This window comes from Bos indicus, chromosome 3, assembly GCF_029378745.1.
Source record: "Bos indicus isolate NIAB-ARS_2022 breed Sahiwal x Tharparkar chromosome 3, NIAB-ARS_B.indTharparkar_mat_pri_1.0, whole genome shotgun sequence".
In the NCBI taxonomy this organism is placed as follows: Eukaryota; Metazoa; Chordata; class Mammalia; order Artiodactyla; family Bovidae; genus Bos; species Bos indicus.
In genome coordinates this window covers 104,841,152-104,859,769 of record NC_091762.1, presented here as the reverse complement: position 1 = coordinate 104,859,769, position 18,618 = coordinate 104,841,152, and the positions used below count along the sequence as shown (strand labels likewise).

At 43.0% G+C, this 18,618-nt stretch overlaps 1 protein-coding gene across 5 annotated transcripts in view; it reads right to left on the bottom strand.

Moving 5' to 3' along the window:
- Positions 1 to 18,618, bottom strand: part of HIVEP3 (HIVEP zinc finger 3) — a 565,279-nt gene that overhangs the window by 70,147 nt on the left and 476,514 nt on the right. The gene's annotated exons all lie outside the window — the stretch shown is intronic.

Below are 18,618 nucleotides of genomic sequence, written 5' to 3'. Positions count from 1 at the left end.
GCACTTTGTACCCATCATCTTCATTTACTGTTGGGAAGAAACTGAGGCCCAGAGGAAAGATGCAATCTGTTCATGGAGAGCCAGCAAGGAGGTATTCAGGCCAAAAGGGAGAAAATTCCTGAGCCCTCCAATTTTCTGTTTGGGGCCATGTACCCTGAATGGCAGGGATGTCTTGACGCTGATTAAGCTTCCCTGGGAGCTCCCCAGGGGCAGACAGATCTGGGCTGCAGGGAGGATGGCAATTAGGGCACCTGAAGAGAACCAGGGGGCAGGATAGCAGGACTCCTCACCACGGCTGGCTTGCTTCCCGAGATACTCCCCACCTTTCTCAGGATCTGTGAGTTCCCTCTAGCAAGGGCAGAGCAAGAGGCCTGGAGTCAAGATGTCTGTCACGGGACCCCGTTACTTGTAGAGGAAACCCCTGACACAACTCTGCTGTGTGACCCTCAGCATTTTCTTGCTTTGTCCACCTGCGAGAGGTTGCCTACACTCCTTGGCACCTGGCCCCTTCCATCTTCAAAGTCAGCAGTGGTGGCCCCATCTTTTCACACTGAATAACACTGACTGCCCTACCTCCCTCTCACCCATAAGCGCTCTTGTGATGATGTTGGGCCCTGCCTAGATAATCTATAGGGGTTCCCTGATAGCTCAGTTGGTAAAGAATCTGCCTGCAATGCAGGAGACCCAGTTCGATTCCTGGGTCAGGAAGATCCACTGGAGAAGGGATAGGCTACCCACTCCAGTATTCTTGGGCTTTCTTTGTGGCTCAGCTGGTAAAGAATCCACCTGCAATGTGGGAGACCTGGGTTCGATCGCTAGGTTGGGAAGATCTCTTGGAGAAGGGAAAGGCTACCCACTCCAGGATTCTGGCCTGGAGATTAGATAATCTATAAAAATCTCACCACTTTCACATCTTTGATTTAATCACATCTACAACATGCCTTTTTTTCATGAAAGGCAACATGTTCATAGGTTCCAGAGGTTAGGATCTGGACATCTTTGGGAATCATTATTCTGCTTATCACAGTGCTATCTCAGTATTTTTTAAATCTGTATTTCTTGTTCTCTAGTGAGGCTTGAACTTTGCATAAGCTTATTAAGCAATTATTTCACTCAGTGAATTATTTTTCATATCCTTTGCTTATGTTCCTAATGAATTATATATTTATTTCTTTATACAAACTCTTTCAATACTGGGGATATTAATCTTTTCAATATGAAGTGCAAATACTTCTATCATTAGTCTTTAACTTTGCTGAACCGGAAAATTTTGTTTCTATGTGGTCAAATGCATCATCAATCCTTCCTTTTATGACTTTTAGGTTTTGTGTCCAAGATTATTTTTTTAGAATGTCGCCCCCTTTTCTTCTAGTCCCTTTATGATTTTTTTTTCTTTCCTCTCTCTCTGTCCCTCCACCCCTTTGTTCCTCTTTTCCTCCTGCCATCCTTCCCTCCCTCCCTTCCTTTCCATTTCTATCGTGGCTCCATCTGGCATTTATTTTTGTGTAAGGAGTGAGGTAGAGATAAAGCTTAGTATTTTTTTTTTTTTAATATAGCTAACCAGTTGTCCTAACAGTATTATTGGATAGTCCACCCTCACTCTGCTGAAATATCCTGGGGCATCTAAAAGCCCAGGTTCTAGCCCCATTCAGATCCATTGAAGCAGTATCTATGGGAAAAGGGCCCCAGAATCTATATTTTTACAAAACTCCCTATGTAAAAATCTGACATAAGCTTCTCTACTGTCCACTATTTGGGGAAACTGATGGAACTCCTCTAATTACCTCCTCTAACTAATCACCTTGCGTCTAGGTCCTCAGTGTTCCTCCACTCCACCCCACCATTTATTGCAGAATGCGAAACCTCTTTGGTTGCCAACCTCACCAGGCCTCTCCCTCTGCCAAGAACTCTCAATAGCTCCCAACCACATGGAGATGCAGCCAATGGCGTTTCAGCCTCATCACAATCAGGCCCCTCCCAGCCTCCTCTCTCCACCCTACACTTTGACTTTGCATCAGCTCAAACCCACATGCTCTGGACCTCTCTGCTTAATCACATTGCTGTTCCCCAGAGAACAGGCAGAGAAAGGAGCCCAGAAGGCTAATTCCACAGAGGAGTCAGGGAATGCTTCCTGAAAGAATCTGTGCTTGAACTGGGCCTTGAAAGATGGGGACAGTGTTGATGGTTAGACTTGAAAGAAAAGGATTCTAGTCTAAGAGGGAGGTACAACACATGCAGAGTTCAGGAGGCTGGAATGTGGACACAGGGAATGCTGTATTTGCAGTCTCTCTTCCCTCCCAGGCTTGGGGCTCCACGTGTGCAGGCAGGGGCCACACACCATGGTAGAAGTGGGGCTCAGGGCAGGGGCAGAATTTTCACAAGTTCCCTCCTAGGCCCTAGAATGACAAGAAAAAGCCTCAAACTATGGACACTTGGTTCTGCCAAACAGATCTTCCAGCTGAGCGGGGGTGAGTGCTGACCCTCAGAAAGCAGGGAGAAGGCACAGTCTGGTCCTATGGGGTGGCCAGGAGCAGGTTGCTGGGCTAGATCAGGTTTCCAGGATGACCAGTCCCTCACAATAACTCTCTGGCCTGGATTCACTCATGGGAAAACAGGCACTGCCTCAAGTCTGATGGATTGCCTATGCTAGGAAGAGAAAGTTTTCCACTAATCCAACAGGTCAAATCGTGCTACTTCCCTGAGAAGCCTGAGACATCTGCCTTGGATCAGACCTGTGTCTAAACCAGTTCATCAGCACCTTCCTGGGAAATTTGTCTCTCTCTGGACTGGGCAAAGGCTGGGCCTTATTTACCTTTGTATTTCAGTGCTGGGCACTGGACTCAGCCTTAATAAAATATTTAAAATACTTTAAAAATACTTAAGTGAGTATCTGCTGATGCCTAAGCTATACTAAACATGAACATATTGATTCTCATACAGGTCCCCTTTTGCAGAGGAGAGGCCCGAGGCTCATAGAGATGAAGCTATTTGCTTCAGATGATACAAGAAAGGGCAGAGGTAAGATCTGAACCTTGAGTTTAGACCACGGCCTCGAAAAGCCCCAGGAGTGCTGACCTTGGTCAGAAGGGCCCAGGTGGGTTCTGCCTTCCTTCCCAGCACCCCAGTTCCTCCAGGAAGTCTTCCCAGTTAACCACAGCCATCTCCACTTGCGCCAAAGTCTCCTCCCTATGTGCAATCACTCTGCATGACCCTGTTCACCTCAGGGCTGCGTTTCTTGATACATGCTTTTATCAGCTATGAGTGGTAGATTATTCACTGTCTGGGCAGCTCCTAAATCATTTCCCTTGGATGATTGTCTGTTGTTCCTACTTTCCCTTCTCCTCCTCCCTCCCAACTCCAAGACCCAGACAAGGTTTGAAATTTATGCACTCTGGTTGAGAAGCAAATTCTATTTATAGCAGAGAGAAACCTAGGTAACTCCAGGTGAGTTATATCTGGCTAATATTTGTCTTCCTGTTAGAAAGCCCAGGGATTGAGGGGGAATTAACATCATGGGGGAAGCACTGGTCTCGAGAAACATCCCCAGGAGGGGAGAAACAGGTTTTACAGTCAAGACCAAGCAACAGCGCAGTCAGAACTCCACTCTCTCCGACCTGAGGAAGCCCAGACTCAGCACTGTTTATTTGTGGCTGTGATAAGTAACGCAAAGATGGTCCTAACAAATGCCTTTTATCTAAACCAAACAACCGAACTTTTAATATGTGTCAGGGCCATTCTTAGTGTTTTACACAATAACTCTTATCAGGCAGGGATCATGATCATCTGCATTTTACAGATAAGGAAACTGAGGCACAGAATCACAAAGTTGGTAATGGCAGAGCTGGAACCTAAGCCTGGGCCATCAGTGACCTCTGCCATGGAGAACTTCAAGGCAGCTGGGGCCATGCCAGCCTTGTGGACAGGACTTAAGATTGAATCGCTCCTAACACTTCAGGTCACCAGACACTGTTCCTAGTGAGTCCCTCCCATCCTGTGGACTAGCCTTAAGAAGAGCTTTTTTCTCCCCTTTCACTTAAAAGAAGTATCTACTGTGTTTAACTCTTGTTCCCACTGAGACTAAAAATGAACTAAGGTCAGGAACTGTAGCCTGAACTCAGCAAGGGCCCAGTGAAATCTACATGATTGTAATTAATTAATCTATGAAGATATCTACTGTTAAAAGTTTAGTTATCTATCCACCCACCTATCTTGTTATTTATTTATAACCTCCTTGTTCCGGTAAGGATTAAAAGAGCCTCCTGGACACCTGTGAGAACTTCCTGAGCTTCTGAACTTAACTCAACCTGCTTATCTTAAATGGTCCAGGAAGTACTTATGGGTGAAAGAGCCTGAAATGAAAGCTGAGCACAGTCAGGCAGACTTGTCTTCCAGCCACTCACATCCTGCCAGTTGCTCATGGATGCTGCCTAAGAAACACCTGCGCTCCTTGTTTGTCCCAGTGGCCTCTCTCTCGTCAGTATCCAGCAGGTCTAGCTGTCTCTATACAAATGTCCATGGTACAAAAGGAACACCTGCCTACAAGCTTCCTAGGGAGTTAACTAGGTCCTTTGGTTCACTCTAAAGGGTAATATATAGAACACACTACAGCCCACAATACACATTATAGGATCAATTCTATAAGGACAAATGACCAGAGACACTGGGTGACACACGTAGTGTATTCCAAAGTGGACGATGACAACATAGGGACTACCTATGGCCTCCACCATTCCTGCCCACGTGGCAAGATGGCCATAACTGTACTAGCAATGATGAAGCAGCTATAATGATTGCTTTGAAACTCATTTATTCATTACTCAAGTATTACATGGACCTTCTCAATGCCAGGCCAGTAATATGAAAACAGACATAAATTATAGACCTTACTATCCATATAAAGCTACAGTCATCAAGATAGTGTGGTCTCAACACAAGAGAGAGAACAACAACAACACAATCAATGGAAACAACAGAGTAAGAAAACAGACCCCATACACACAGTTACCTGATTTATAACTAACGTATGACTGCATTTGCTGAGGGAAATGTTAGTCTTTTCAATAAATGGTGCTGATGCAATTGGATCTATATCGAAAAGAATAAACCTTGGCTATACCACACACAAAAGTTAATGTGAAAAAGATGATTGGCCTGAATACAAAAGATTAAAAAATGAAGCTTGTAGAAGAAAACACAAAAACATATCTTCCTGAACTTGAGGCCAGCAAAGATTTCTTACACAGTTCAAAAAAAGCAAACTCACATAATCATAAAAGAAAGTATTGGTAAACTGGGCTGTATTAAAATGAAAAATGTCTACTCATCAGAAGATAAGAATAACAGAGTAAAAAGACAACCTAGAGACTGGGAGAAGATATTTGCAATACATATTCAACAAAGGACTCATCCAGAATTTTAAAAAATCCTAAAAATTAATTTTAAGAAGGCACACAACCCAATTAAAAATGGCCAAAGTTAACCCCAAATGTAAGAGCTAAATGATACAACTATTAGAAGAAAACACAGGGGGAAATCTTCACGACATTGGATTTACCGACAATTTCTTGGCTATGAGACTAAAGCACAGGCAACCAATGTGAAAATAAACTGTATTTCATCAAAATTTAGAACTTCCATGTACTAAAGGACATAATCCAGAGTGATAAGGCAGTCTACAGAATGGAAGAATATATTTGCAAATCATATATGTGATAAGGGGTTATATCCAGAATATATAAAGAACTCCTACAACTCAAGGAAAAAAAAAAACAAAACTACCAAATTAAAATGAGCAAAAAACTTGAGTTCCTCCAAAGAAGATAAACTAATGGTCAAGAAGCACATGAAAAGATGCTTAGCATCACTTATCATTAGGGAAATGCAAATCAAAATTATGAGATACCACCTTACACACATTAGAAGGGTTACTATAAATTTTAATAGAAACCCAGAAAATAATAAGTATTGGCAAGGATATAGAGAAACTGGAATCCTTATGCATTGTTGATGGGAATCCAAAATGGTGCGGCCTCTACAGAAAGCAATCTGGTGGTCCCTCGAAATTTTTTTCCTAAATACAATGACCATATTACCCAGCAATTCCACTTCCAGATACATACTACAAAATAGATTTGCAGAAGGATACTTGTACACCTTTAGGCTATTCATAGTAGCCCAAAGGTAGAAATAATCCAAGTGTCCACTGATGAATGAATGGATAAGCAAAATGTGGTATATACATGCATAGACTATTACCCAGTCTTCAAAGGGAAGGAAAATTTGACCCATGCTACAATATGAATGAATCCAGAGGACATTATACTAAGTGAAATAAACCAGTTACAAAAAGACATACAGTAAACAATTCCACTTATATGAATTACCTAGAAGAGTCAAATTTGTAGAGACAGAAAGAATGGTGGTTATCAGTGGTTGGCAGAGAAAGGGCAAGCAGATTTGTTGTTTAATGAGTACAGAGTTTCAGTTTTGCAAGATGAAAAGAGTTCTCAAGATTCACTGATATTGTACAACCATGCAAAAATACTTAATATTACTGAACTTAGAAAGGGTTGAGTGAAAGTCGCTCAGTCATGTCCAACTCTTTGCGACCCCATGGACTATACAGTCCATGGAATTCTCTAGGCCAGAGTACTGAAGTGGATAGCTGTACCCTTCTCCAGGGGATCTTCCCAACCCAGGGATCGAACCCAGGTCTCCCACATTGCAGGCAGATTCTTTACCAGCTGAGCCACAAGGGAAGCTAAAAAGGGTTAAGATGGCAAATTTTATGTTACAAGTATTTTACCAGAATTTTTTTAAATGGCAAAAGATTTCAACAGGCACTTTTTTTAAAAAGAGTTTTTATGTGGGCCACATTAAAAAAAAAAAGTCTTCATTGAGTATTTTACAATATTGCTTCTGTTTTATGTTTTGGCCATAAGGCATGTTGGACCTTAGCTCCCAGACCAGGGATCTAACGCTCACTCCCTGCACTGCAAGGCAAAGTCTTAACCACTGGACCACCAGGCAAGCTGCTCAACACGTAATTTACAAAGAGGTTATCTAAATGGTCAACGAGCATATGAAAAGGTGATTAACACCATTACTCATTAGGGAAATATATATCAAATCCACCACACATTTACCAGAATGACTAACAGGAAACAAAATGACACGAAATGTTGGGAAGAATGTGGGGCAAATGGACCTCTTCCAGTACATTGTTGGTGGGAAGGTAAGTAGATGCAGCCATCTGGACAACTGAATGGCAAAATCTTCAGTGGCAAACATACACCTACCCCATGACCTAAAAATTCCACTCCTAAGAATATTTCCTACAGAAACGCATATATATATATATATCTGCTAAAAAACACAAGAATGCTCATAGTAGCTTTACGTTATGAAGCAGCAAAAACCTGGAACCAACCCAATGCCAACAACAAACAGAGTAGATAAATAAATTGAGGTATATTTACACAAGGATTATCACACAGTAATTAAAAAGAACAAAGTACGGCTACAGACAAAAATGGCTCTCACAGATAAAATAATAAGCAAAGGAGTTCAGATAAAATAAACTATATACTGCATGATTCCATTTTCCTAAAGAACTGGCAAAATTAATTTTATTGTACTAGAAATCAGCATAGTGATTAGTTCTGGTGGGGCAGGTAAGTATTGATGAGGAAAAGGCACGTAGGAGTTTTTGGGGTGACAGAAATGTTCTACATCTTGATTTGGTTATATATATTACATGAGTCAGACCTTTTTCAGCAAAGGTCCATATAGACAAAGCTATGGTTTCTCCAGTAGTTTTGTATGAATGTGAGAGTTGGACCATAAAGAAAGCTGAGTGCTAAGAATTGATGTTTTTTAACTGTGGTGTTGGAGAAGACTCTTGAGAGACCCTTGGACTGCAAGGAGATCAAACCAGTCAATCCTAAAGGAAATCAACCCTGAATATTCATTGGAAGGACTGATGCTGAGCTGAAGCTCCAATACTTTGGCCACCTGATGCAAAGAGCCTACTAACTGGAAAAGATGCTGATGCTGGAAAAGATTGAAAGCAGGAGGAGAAGGGGATGGCAGAGGATGAGATGGTTGGATGGCATCACTGACTTAATGGACATGAGTTTGAGCAAGCTCCAGGAGATAGTGAAGGACAGGGAAGCCTGGCATGCTGCAGTCCATGGGGTTGTAAAGAGTCAGACATGGTTTAGCAACTGAACAACAAAAATATATGTAAAATCTATTTGAGTTGTAACTTTGTGATACATGTTCAGAATTATATATGTTATGCCTCAATTTAAAAAAAGACATAGACTTTTACACTTGAAAAATACAAAGCTTATGAAGAGAGACACAAACAAAAATAGATCATAAGGTATGATAGGCTCTGTGATAGAAAGAGGTTCTGAGTATGGGCTGGGGATGGGGAGGAAGGACTCATTGCAGGGAGTCTTTAGAGGAGGTACACTGGGCTCTGAAGGATGCAGGAGATTTCACCAAGCAGAAAAGGGGACTAGTGTGAGCACAGGCAGGACGATGAGGGGGAACCCTGAGTGTGTGAGAAGGTAGCTCAGTGTGGTTAGAGGGTTGGGGGTGTACAGCATCGTTAGTGGCGGGAGAGGAAGCTGAGGACATGAATCAAGTTAGTCTTCAGATTTGTTTATTTAAACGAGCTCCCCCAAAACACTTGCTGAGTGAATGAATGAACCTTCCCACAAGTACGGCACATCTGATCATCTGATGCCTGGGGTAGCAGGCATGGCATGTTTGCATGGCAACAAGTAGTGATGAGATACAGCCCCAGTGCGGTTGTGCAGCCCATTTCTTCTAAGATTGTTAACTTCCCCAAAGTCCAATACCTTCTAGGTCCCAGAATTAGAAAACATCCTCACTCAGTTAACTGACTCTGCTGCAAACACTGAGGGATTATTTTTTTTTTTATAATTTACCCTCTCCGCCAACTTCCTTCCACACCATCTCGCCATTTTTGATAATTATATATTTTAGGTTGTTTTGGCAGTTGCCTTTAACATCTTCCAATAATATACTTAAATTGCTATTTCCTGGTCTGTCAACTTTTGACAGTATCTATTAATTTCTATGAACAATGAAGGAATTTGTGCACAATCCCTCCTTCCTACCTGGTTTCTTCGGTCCACCTTTAAATTCCTGTTAGTTTAAAATTTATTATTCTTACATTGTCAAGTTTCATAACATTTACATTCTGTTCTATATTATCATTGAGTCTAGTCTATAGGTTAATTCCTATAGTCTTTCCCTGAATATTCATTGGAAGAACTGATGTTGAAGCTGAAGCTCCAATGCTTTAGCCACCTGATGAGAAGAGCTGACTCACTGGAAAAGACCCTGCTGCTGGGAAAGATTGAAGGCGGGAGGAGAAGGGGATGACAGAGGATGAGGTGGTTGGATGGCATCACCGACTCGATGGACATGAGTTTGAGTGAACTTTGGGAGATGGTGAAGGATAGCAAAACCTGGCATGCTGCAGTCCATGGGGCCAAGAGTTGGATGTGACAAAACGACTGAACAACAACAACAACAGGCTAATTCTAAAAATTGAAGCTAATAAACAATAAGATTGCAAAGAGATTATTTCCTGAGGAACCACTTCATATGAACAGTCCCCAGAGAAGGAAGTGTAATTCCACATAACTAAGACTTTGTCATAAGAAGAAAAGTCTTCCACAAGTTAAAAACCAAGCAATCCTCCTACACAGTAATATATGCCTTCCTTCACTTTTCACAATCACATCATCATCTTTTTGGATTGCTTTTTTGATTGACAGAAATAACTCCAGCTTTTTTTCCTTTCAGTGATACGGATGACTGAGTGATAAACTTTCTGAAGACTTACACATAAAAAGTCTTTATTTTGCTTTCAGAGTTTGAGGAGATAGGATTTATAGTTCAAAATCATTGTCCTCCAGAATTCTGAAAGCACTGGTAGACTCTCCTTGGGCATCTTTTTCTTTTTTTATTGATGAAACTCTGATATAAGTTTTGATTCTCTCTGGAAGCTTTTTGTTTTTTCATCCTTGATGTTCTGAAATGTCAAAAAGATTGAATGTCTAAATGTTCCTTTTCACTGATTCCTGTCCTGAATTCAATGTGATTTTTCCATTTAAAAAATCTGTGCATGTTTCTTCAAGCCAGGGAATTTTCTTTTGTTACATCTTTGTAACATCCTTCTCCCTCTGTCATTGTCTGTCATCTTTGTTTCCAGATTTCCTATTTAGTGGATACTGAACATTCTGGATCCATCTGCCAACTTTTTCTCCTTGATGGTTTGCTCTACATTCTGGGATATTTCCCTAGTTGGAACTTCTGGATTATCAATTTGGTATTCCTCTATACAGGCTTCCCTTATGGCTCAGCTGGTAAAGAATCCGCCTCCAATGTTGCAGACCTGGGTTCGATCCTGGGTTGGCAAGATTTCCTGGAGAAGGGAAAGGCTACCCACTTCAGTATTCTGGCCTGGAGAAGTCCATGGATTGTGTAGTACATTCATCTATATTGATTGAGTCAGTTTACCCACTGTGGTTTTGTAAAAGTCATATTTTAAATTTTCAATAATTATTTCTTTTTCTCTAATTGCTCCATCTTCATAGCAACTGATTCCTTTCTATTAAATGAGATGAAATACCAATGATAATTTATTTTAGGCTTCTCTTACATTTGAAGTCTCTGTTTCCCTTGGAGTGAGCTCTTCTTTTTCCATTTTCTTCTTGGTTTTCTTCTAAAGCTTGGTGACCTTGTCCATGCTTAGTCACTCAGTTGTGTTTGACTCTTTGCAACCCGATGGACTGTAGACCTCCAGGATCCTCTGACCACGGAATTCTCCAAGCAAGAATTTCCTCCTCCAGGGATGGGTTGCCATTTCCTCCTCCAGAGGAAGCGACTTAGCAGCAGCAGCAGCAGCAGCAGCAGCAGCAGCAGCTCTGGATCTTCCTGATCCAGAGATCAAACCCCTGTCTCCTGTGTCTCCTGCATAAGCAGAAAGATTCTTTACCACTGAGCCACCTGAGATATATATTTATAAATGAAGAACTGCATTGTGAAGACAGTATATGTGTTCAGTCAGTCAGTCAGTTCAGTCGCTTAGTTGTGTCCAATTCTTTGTGACCCCGTGGACTGCAGCCTGCCAGGCTTCCCTGTCTACCACCAACTCCTGGAGCTTGCTCAAACTCATGTCCATCGAGTCAGTGATGCCATCTAATCATCTCATCCTCGGTCACCCCCTTCTCCTCCTGCCTTCCATCTTTCCTAGCATCAGTGTCTTTTCCAATCAGTCAGTTCTTTGCATCAGGTGGCCAAAATATTGGAGCTTCAGCATCAGTCCTTCCAGTGAATATTCAGGACTGATTTCCTTTAAGATTGACTGGTCTGATCTCCTTGCAGTCCAAGGGTCTCTCAAGAGTCTTCTCCAACACCACAGTTCAAAAGCATCAATTCTTTCCGGGTCTTCCTTCTACAAAGTCAGCTACTATATGTGGCATTTCTGGAAAGCTGATTACAAAATTCTTTACACAACAGTTGAGTTGTAACTGGGATTCCATTCTTTTTTCTCATACCTTTCTGATAATACTAGAAAGCCCAACCCCCATCCTAGGAAGAGATACTCTATATAAAACGTAAGCTTCAAATTTCCCTTCAACGGGCTCTTGCCTGCATCTCCAGCCTCTTCTCTTCCTTCTCTCCTTTATGTATTCTGGCTACAGGGAGCTGAAAAGTTCTCAGAACACATGTCTTTCCTGTCAATCCAAATGCCCTGGCCCTTCTAGACATGTGAGAAACTCCTTCAGATGTCCCCTAAACCCACTGCAATGGTGCCTTGGCTGGGCCATTGTACCCAGATGTATGGTCAAACATTATTCTAGATGCAGGTCTCTTTTAAATGAGCTTATCATTTAAAGCTGTAGACCTTGAGTAAAGCAGGTTACTCTCCATAATGTGGGTGCTGCTGCTGCTGCTAAGTCGCTTCAGTTGTGTCCAACTCTGTGCGACCCCATGGACAGCAGCCCATCAGGCTCCCCCGTCCCTGGGATTCTCCAGGCAAGAACACTGGAGTGGGTTGCCATTTCCTTCTCCAATGCATGAAAGTGAAAAGTGAAAGTGAAGTCACTTAGTCATGTCCAACTCTTAGTGACCCCATGGACTGGAGCCTACCAGGCCCCTCTGTCCATGGGATTTTCCAGGCAAGAGTACTGGAGTGGGTTGCCATTGCCTTATTTGTAATGTAGGTGAGCCTCACCCAATCAGTTAAAGGCCAACCAGAACAAAGACTGACCTCTTCCAGCAAGAAGGAACTCTGCTAGCAGACAGTCTTAGGACTCCAACTGCAGCTCCCCTGGGTCTGCACTCTCCCAGCCCACCCTGCAGATCTGGGACTTGCCAAGCCTCCACAATTATGTGAGCTGATTTCTTAAAATAAACATCTCTCTCTATATATTTAAGTCTTGTTGGTTCTATTTCTCTGGAGAAGCCTGACTAATACATCACCCCAGACAGCAAATCCTTCAGCAAGCTTTCTGTGACCCTCATGCATTCAAACACTTCTGTACTTCTCACACCATGTCGTAATTTATTTATGAGCTTTTCTCCCCCTAAGAGACAGACTTCTTTTAGGCCAAGAGCCTTTCTCATTCACCACTGTATCCCTGGTACTAGCGCAGTGGCAGGCATACAAATATATAGTTCTTCATAACTATGTTGGGCAAAGGGTAGGTAAATTAGTGAGAACAAGAGAGGGTCAAGGCAGGTGGAAGTCTTACTGGATAAGGGAATCAGGTCAGACTCTTGAAAGAGACCCTGTAAAATGGTCCAGAGAGGGACAAGATAACTAGTTCCCCAAAACCAGGCTTATAGCACCACTCCTAAATACAGGTCATCATGAGGGCCTCTATGAGTTTAACCTATGGGAGGACTCTGTATGGCAGCGTACAACCAGCCAAGCTGCTCCAGTCCCAGGGAGCGCAGCTTAATTTAATACTGACTAAATTCTAAACTTAATCTCTTATTAGGAAGTCTCACTTTGGGGCCTGATTTGAGTCTTCCTTTTTTGATGACAGCCGAACTCTGTAAGTACTGGTGGAGGGGCACTGTTGCATCCTGGAGGGTCACCTTCTCTAACCCCCATCCCTAGATCACTCATGCTCTGTCCTCACCGAGCAAGAAGATGTAGTCAGGTATAATTTTCTGAGACTCCATTACAGAAAAAAAGGCTTTTGCAATCTATACATCCTTTTCTCCGTCTGCACCAGATGATTTTGAAAATTCCACCTGGCAGAAGATCATGGACTGAGGGTGCAAGACAGGAGGTGGATTCTTTGGGAATCTGGACTCTGTGCTTCCCCAAAGTGCAAGCAGGTTGCTGGATCCCCAATGAATCAGGTACAAATGAATAAGTGAATGTTTTGAACAGACAGATGCTAAATTCAATGGATTATAACACGTCCCAAGTTCCTCCCCGTAAAACAAGCTCAGGCCAAGAGCATTTAACTCAGGAAAAAGGAAAAGAGCCAGAAGAAAAGATAAGTTGGATATCTTATCAAAGGGATTGGTGGTTTAAGAAAGATGAATCAGATCTTGTGACAAAGAGAGAAACTGGGGATCAACTTGGATAACTTTAAAAGCTGATGTTACTAAATGCTATGCACCAGGCACTCTGCTAAGCATTTGAAATACACCGTTCGGTGAGGTAGGAATGTTTTTAAGTCCACTGGACAGATGAGGCAACCAAGAGGCACATATTCAATAAAAGGTGGGCTGGGAGTCCAGGCAGATAGGTGGCTCCGAAGTGTATGCTCTGCTTGTAACCGCCTCCCCATATAAGTTTCACATGCGGCACCAGCACATTTAATCGAGGAAATAAGGAAAAAATAGAATTCTGCTTAGGCCAGAGGATCTAGAGACATGACTTTGCCCCACCTCACTGAGCTACCAGAGCAAGTCATCCCAGATCTGTGCTATCTGTTCCCATATTTGAAATAGAGGATATAGACCATAGTTGGGCTCGGGGACCTTACCCACCTGATATTCTAGATGCTTCTGCTCCCTAACCTGGGTCTGCCAGCTGCTCTGAGCCCCTCTCTCCCAGAAGGTCTGAGTCTGGTCCTTCCCGAGCCTTCTGCCAAGACCTGTGTGGATAGAGACCAGCCCCTACCCTTTCTGGACACTCAGCTTCTTTACAGCACCAGACCCTCCTGCTGGCCGAGATGCTCCACCCTGAGCCCTATGTCCTCCACCTCTTCAGCTTCCCAAACCCCTACTTCCACTCCTTCCCACCTCTGTCCCCCTCCCCCAACTCTTTCTGCCTCCTGGCTGGGGCTCAAGGACCCCCTCAGTCCTGCTGGCTGGTTCCTCTTCCCTTCTTTGTCCGGTCAAATCTTACTTGTCACTATTGCCAGCTCCTCCCTGGGGTCTCCAGGGTCCCTGACACAACCAGATCCCCCCTTTCTCTGAGTTGTGCTTACACCTCTACTTCAGATAATAATATGAATAACGCCCCCTTGTATGAGTGCCATGATTATAGTTCATTAAAGATTTTTATAGTCGTTCTGTTTTCTGATTTTACCAGGTTCTTCCTTGCAGAGACGACCTACTGTTTATGCTACCTTTCCCAGCTTAGATTGTAAGCACGATGTCTGAGCATCACATCACAATGGAAAAGCTCCTCAAGAGCGCCCTCTGGTTAGGGCCTTATCATCACATTTTGCAGATGAGGAGACAGAGGTTCAGTAAGACCACCGGGCTGTAAAGTAACCAGGAGGGATCCAGAGCCAGGCCTCTCATTTTCAGACCAATGTTTCTTGAGGGTACCTTACTCCCTGATATGCACCCAGGATCTGACTCAGTCCCATAGTCCTATCCTGTCCCCTTAGCTCTGACAAAAAGCTGGTGTTCTGAACTCAGGAACCAGGAGCAGTGTGTTGATATGAAAAATTAATTCATGAGGGCCTAGAATCACCTTCCAAGTGCTTCCCTCCAGAGCCCTATGATGCTAGCCCCACCCCTCGCTTCTCTTTATGCCTTGAGAAGATGGGCAAAGGTGGGACCTTGAGAGTCTGACATCCTGGTCCCTTTTTACTTCACCCAGAACTTCAGGAGACCCAGTGAGTGGCATTTCTTGTTTGTCATGCAGAAATAGGGTGGCTTCTGTTTGTTGTTCCCTTGAGTCTGGCAGGATTTATAGTATGTCCACTTCCAGGACTCAGGCTGAGAGGCTCTGGGGTGCCTGGAAGGGGAAACTACAGGGATGCCCTGGGGAGGGAGTGGTGGAGGTCAGCCAGGACCACTGACTGCTGAGTCACCTCCCAGGGTTCCAGGCAAGACAGAGCCCGGCTCACTGGCCTGCAGGAACTCCCTATTCCCTTCCCAAGAACTCCAAGTCCTTCTAACATGCCACAAACCTCTCCAAATGGGTTTCATAATCGGTTTTGGCCCAAGTGAGTGATTTCTTTTTCCCAAACAGGATCATATCCCTGTCTCCCTGCCCAGGTCACTCCTAGCTCCCTTCGCCTATGGCAAATACCGCTGCCAATTCTTGATTGCTCAGTACATGCTGGGCTCAAGACAGTTTCTGTTGTATCCCTCACTGTACTGATAGTTTCACATGTCATATCCCCAGCTATAGATTTTAGAGAGCAGAGCTGTGTTTTAATCCCCTTGATGTTCTCTGTGCCTGCCCAATGGTAAACACTTATGGGTGTTCATAAGTGAAAGAATGAATGAAGTTTTAATCATGGAAAACCTTAGCTAATGAATAGTTTACAGAAGTCACTTTGATTCCTTTCTGGAAAAGGGGGTATATTCATTTTCAAAACTAGAGAATATAGTCAGGCCGATCTGTCCATGGGATTCTCCAGGTAAGAATATTGAAGTGGTTTTCCATGCCCTCCTCCAGAGGTCTTCACAACTCAGGGATAGAACCCATGTCTCTCATGTCTCCTGCATTGACAGGGGGGTTTCTTTATCACTAGCAGCACCTGAGAAGCCCAGAGAATATATTAATCTATTAATAAATAGAATTTTCTAAATTTTGAGTGCCTCTGTCATGAACATGCTCTATTTGGAACTTGCTTTTTGGAACATACTCTATCAGATGATCTCTAGTATAATTCATATACAGTAAATTTCACCTTTTAACATGTACGATTAAGTGGTTTTAGTATATGCATGAGATTGTGCAACCATCATTGTGCAATTTCAGAGCATTTTCACCATTCCAAAAAGAAAGCTCATACCCCTTAACAGTCAATCCACATTCCCCTCCCCTCCACTCCCTGGCAACTGCTAATTTATCTACTTTCTGTTTCATATAAATGGAACCATACAGTACGTGGTCATTTGTGTCTGGCTTCTTTAACCAGCATAATGCTTTTAGCCAATTGCTTTAAAAATATTAGTGTTTATGGTGCTTCTCAGAGCACCCTGGCCCCCAGAAGTTCTGAGGCCATAATGCCAGGGAGATTATGCAGTTTGGAGGGGGCACTGTGGGCCATCAGGACAGCATGGGGCCTGGCAGCAGATCTGTGGAGACGAGAAGTGTGGGAGTCAGACAGGAGATGGTATCACAGCCCGCACAGTCTGGGGTCAGCAGCAGAACCAATGGGAAAGAGCCAGTTACACAGGGGCTCGAAGCCCTGCAGTGTACTCAGGGATGCCTAAGGGAACAGTTGCCTGCAAACTCCATTCTCTGGTGCGGAGAGAGGGGTGTCCAGCCCTGAGTCTGGAAGGAGAGTCTCACTTCTGAGGTGGCTTCAAAGCTTAAATCCTTAAGGTGTGAATCCCCAGGGCTTGGCTGGTTCAGATCTAGGGGTGCAGGACTGGCAGTGGCCACCGTCTCTGTGTAACCCAGGCATAGCTGGGAAGCAGCGCCTCCTGGCAGGAAATCCCAACAGGCTAGGCGGAGCCAACAGCGCTTTGGTCTTAAGCAGCTTGTATAGGAATTGATTAATTCATTAGTTAGTTGTTTCATTCAATTTTAACTTGCCCCCAATTTTAACTTGCTTTATTCCACAGAGGACCTGAGGTAGTTTACACAAACAAAACTGGAGCTCAAGTTAAAGTTGACACATGGACTAAGGGAAAATGGAATACATAAGGTCTAGAGCAGAAGGGGGGTGAAGAACATAGCGGAGAAACTTAGGAGCCCCACGTGCTGGCTCTGTTTGGGCCCCAGGTCAGGGCAGGGCTTCCTGGCAGTAAAAGAAGTAAGGACAACACAGTGAGCCGTACCTTCCCAGTCTCTGGACGATAAGCACAGCAGTTTCTCAGAGAAAGCGCAGCCCTTCTTGGCATTAAGATCTGAAGGGAATTTCTCTCGTCCTGTTTCAAATAGGGAGTCATTCACGGAGTCATTCCTCTAATACTTCTTGGGCTGTGACGCGCCAGCTCTGGGCTGGCTCTGCTGGCCTCTAAAGATGCCAGGTGGGCCCCACCCTTTACATCATTAGTTCTTGTTTGGGAAATTGGTGGATTTGGTGTCCACTGTGCCACATTTCACCAGAAACACATACCATCTGTACTGTTATTTATATAAAACTTTTATTTACATTGACTTGAATCTGACTTGTTAAAACACAGCCTCATCATAGTAATAGGGATCATAGGGAACTGTTTTAATAATACTAAGAAATTACTCTTAAAAATAAGGGATTTCGTGGTGTATGATTTGTCTAACGTGCTGGTGGATTCTGTTTGCTAGTATTTTGTTGAGGATTTTTGCATCTGTGTTTATCAGTGCAATTTCTCTTTTTGTGATATCTTTGTTTGGTTTTGGTTTCAGGGTGGTGGCCTCAGAGGATAAGCTTGGGAGTGTTCCTCCTCTGAACTTTTTTGGAAGAGTTTGAGAAGAGTAGATATTCACTCGTCTCTAAATGTTTGATAGAATTCACCTATGAAGCCATCTGGACCTGGACTTTTGTTTGTTGAAAGATTTTTCTTGGAAAGATTTTTAAATCATAGTTTTGATTTCATTACTTGTTATTGGTCAGTTCATATTTTCTATTTCTTTCTGGTTCAGTCTTGGGAGATTGTATAAAAACTGTATGATCATCTCAATAGATGCAGAAAAAGCTTCTGACAAAATTCTACACCCATTAATGATTAAAAAAAAAACTCCCCAGAAACTAGGCATAGAGGAAACCCACCTCAACATAATACAGGCTATACTCAACAAATGTCAGGAAACATCATTCTCAATGGTGATAAACTAAAAGCACTTCCTCTAAGATCAGGAACAAGATAAGGATGTGCACTCTCATCACTATTATCCAACATGGTTTTGGAAGTCAGGCCACAGCATTCAGAAAGAAAAAGAAATACAAGGAATCCAAATGGAAAAAGAAGCAAAACTGTCACTGTTTACAGATGACATGATACTATACATAGAAAATCCTAAGAATGCTACCAGAAAACTGCTAGAGCTCATTAATGGATTTGGTAAACTCACAGGATACAAAATTAATACACAGAAATCCCTGGCATTCCTATACACTGACAATGAATGATCAGAAAGAGAAGTTAAGGGGAAAAAAATCTTGTTTACTATTATATCAAAAAGAATAAAATACCTAGGAATAGATA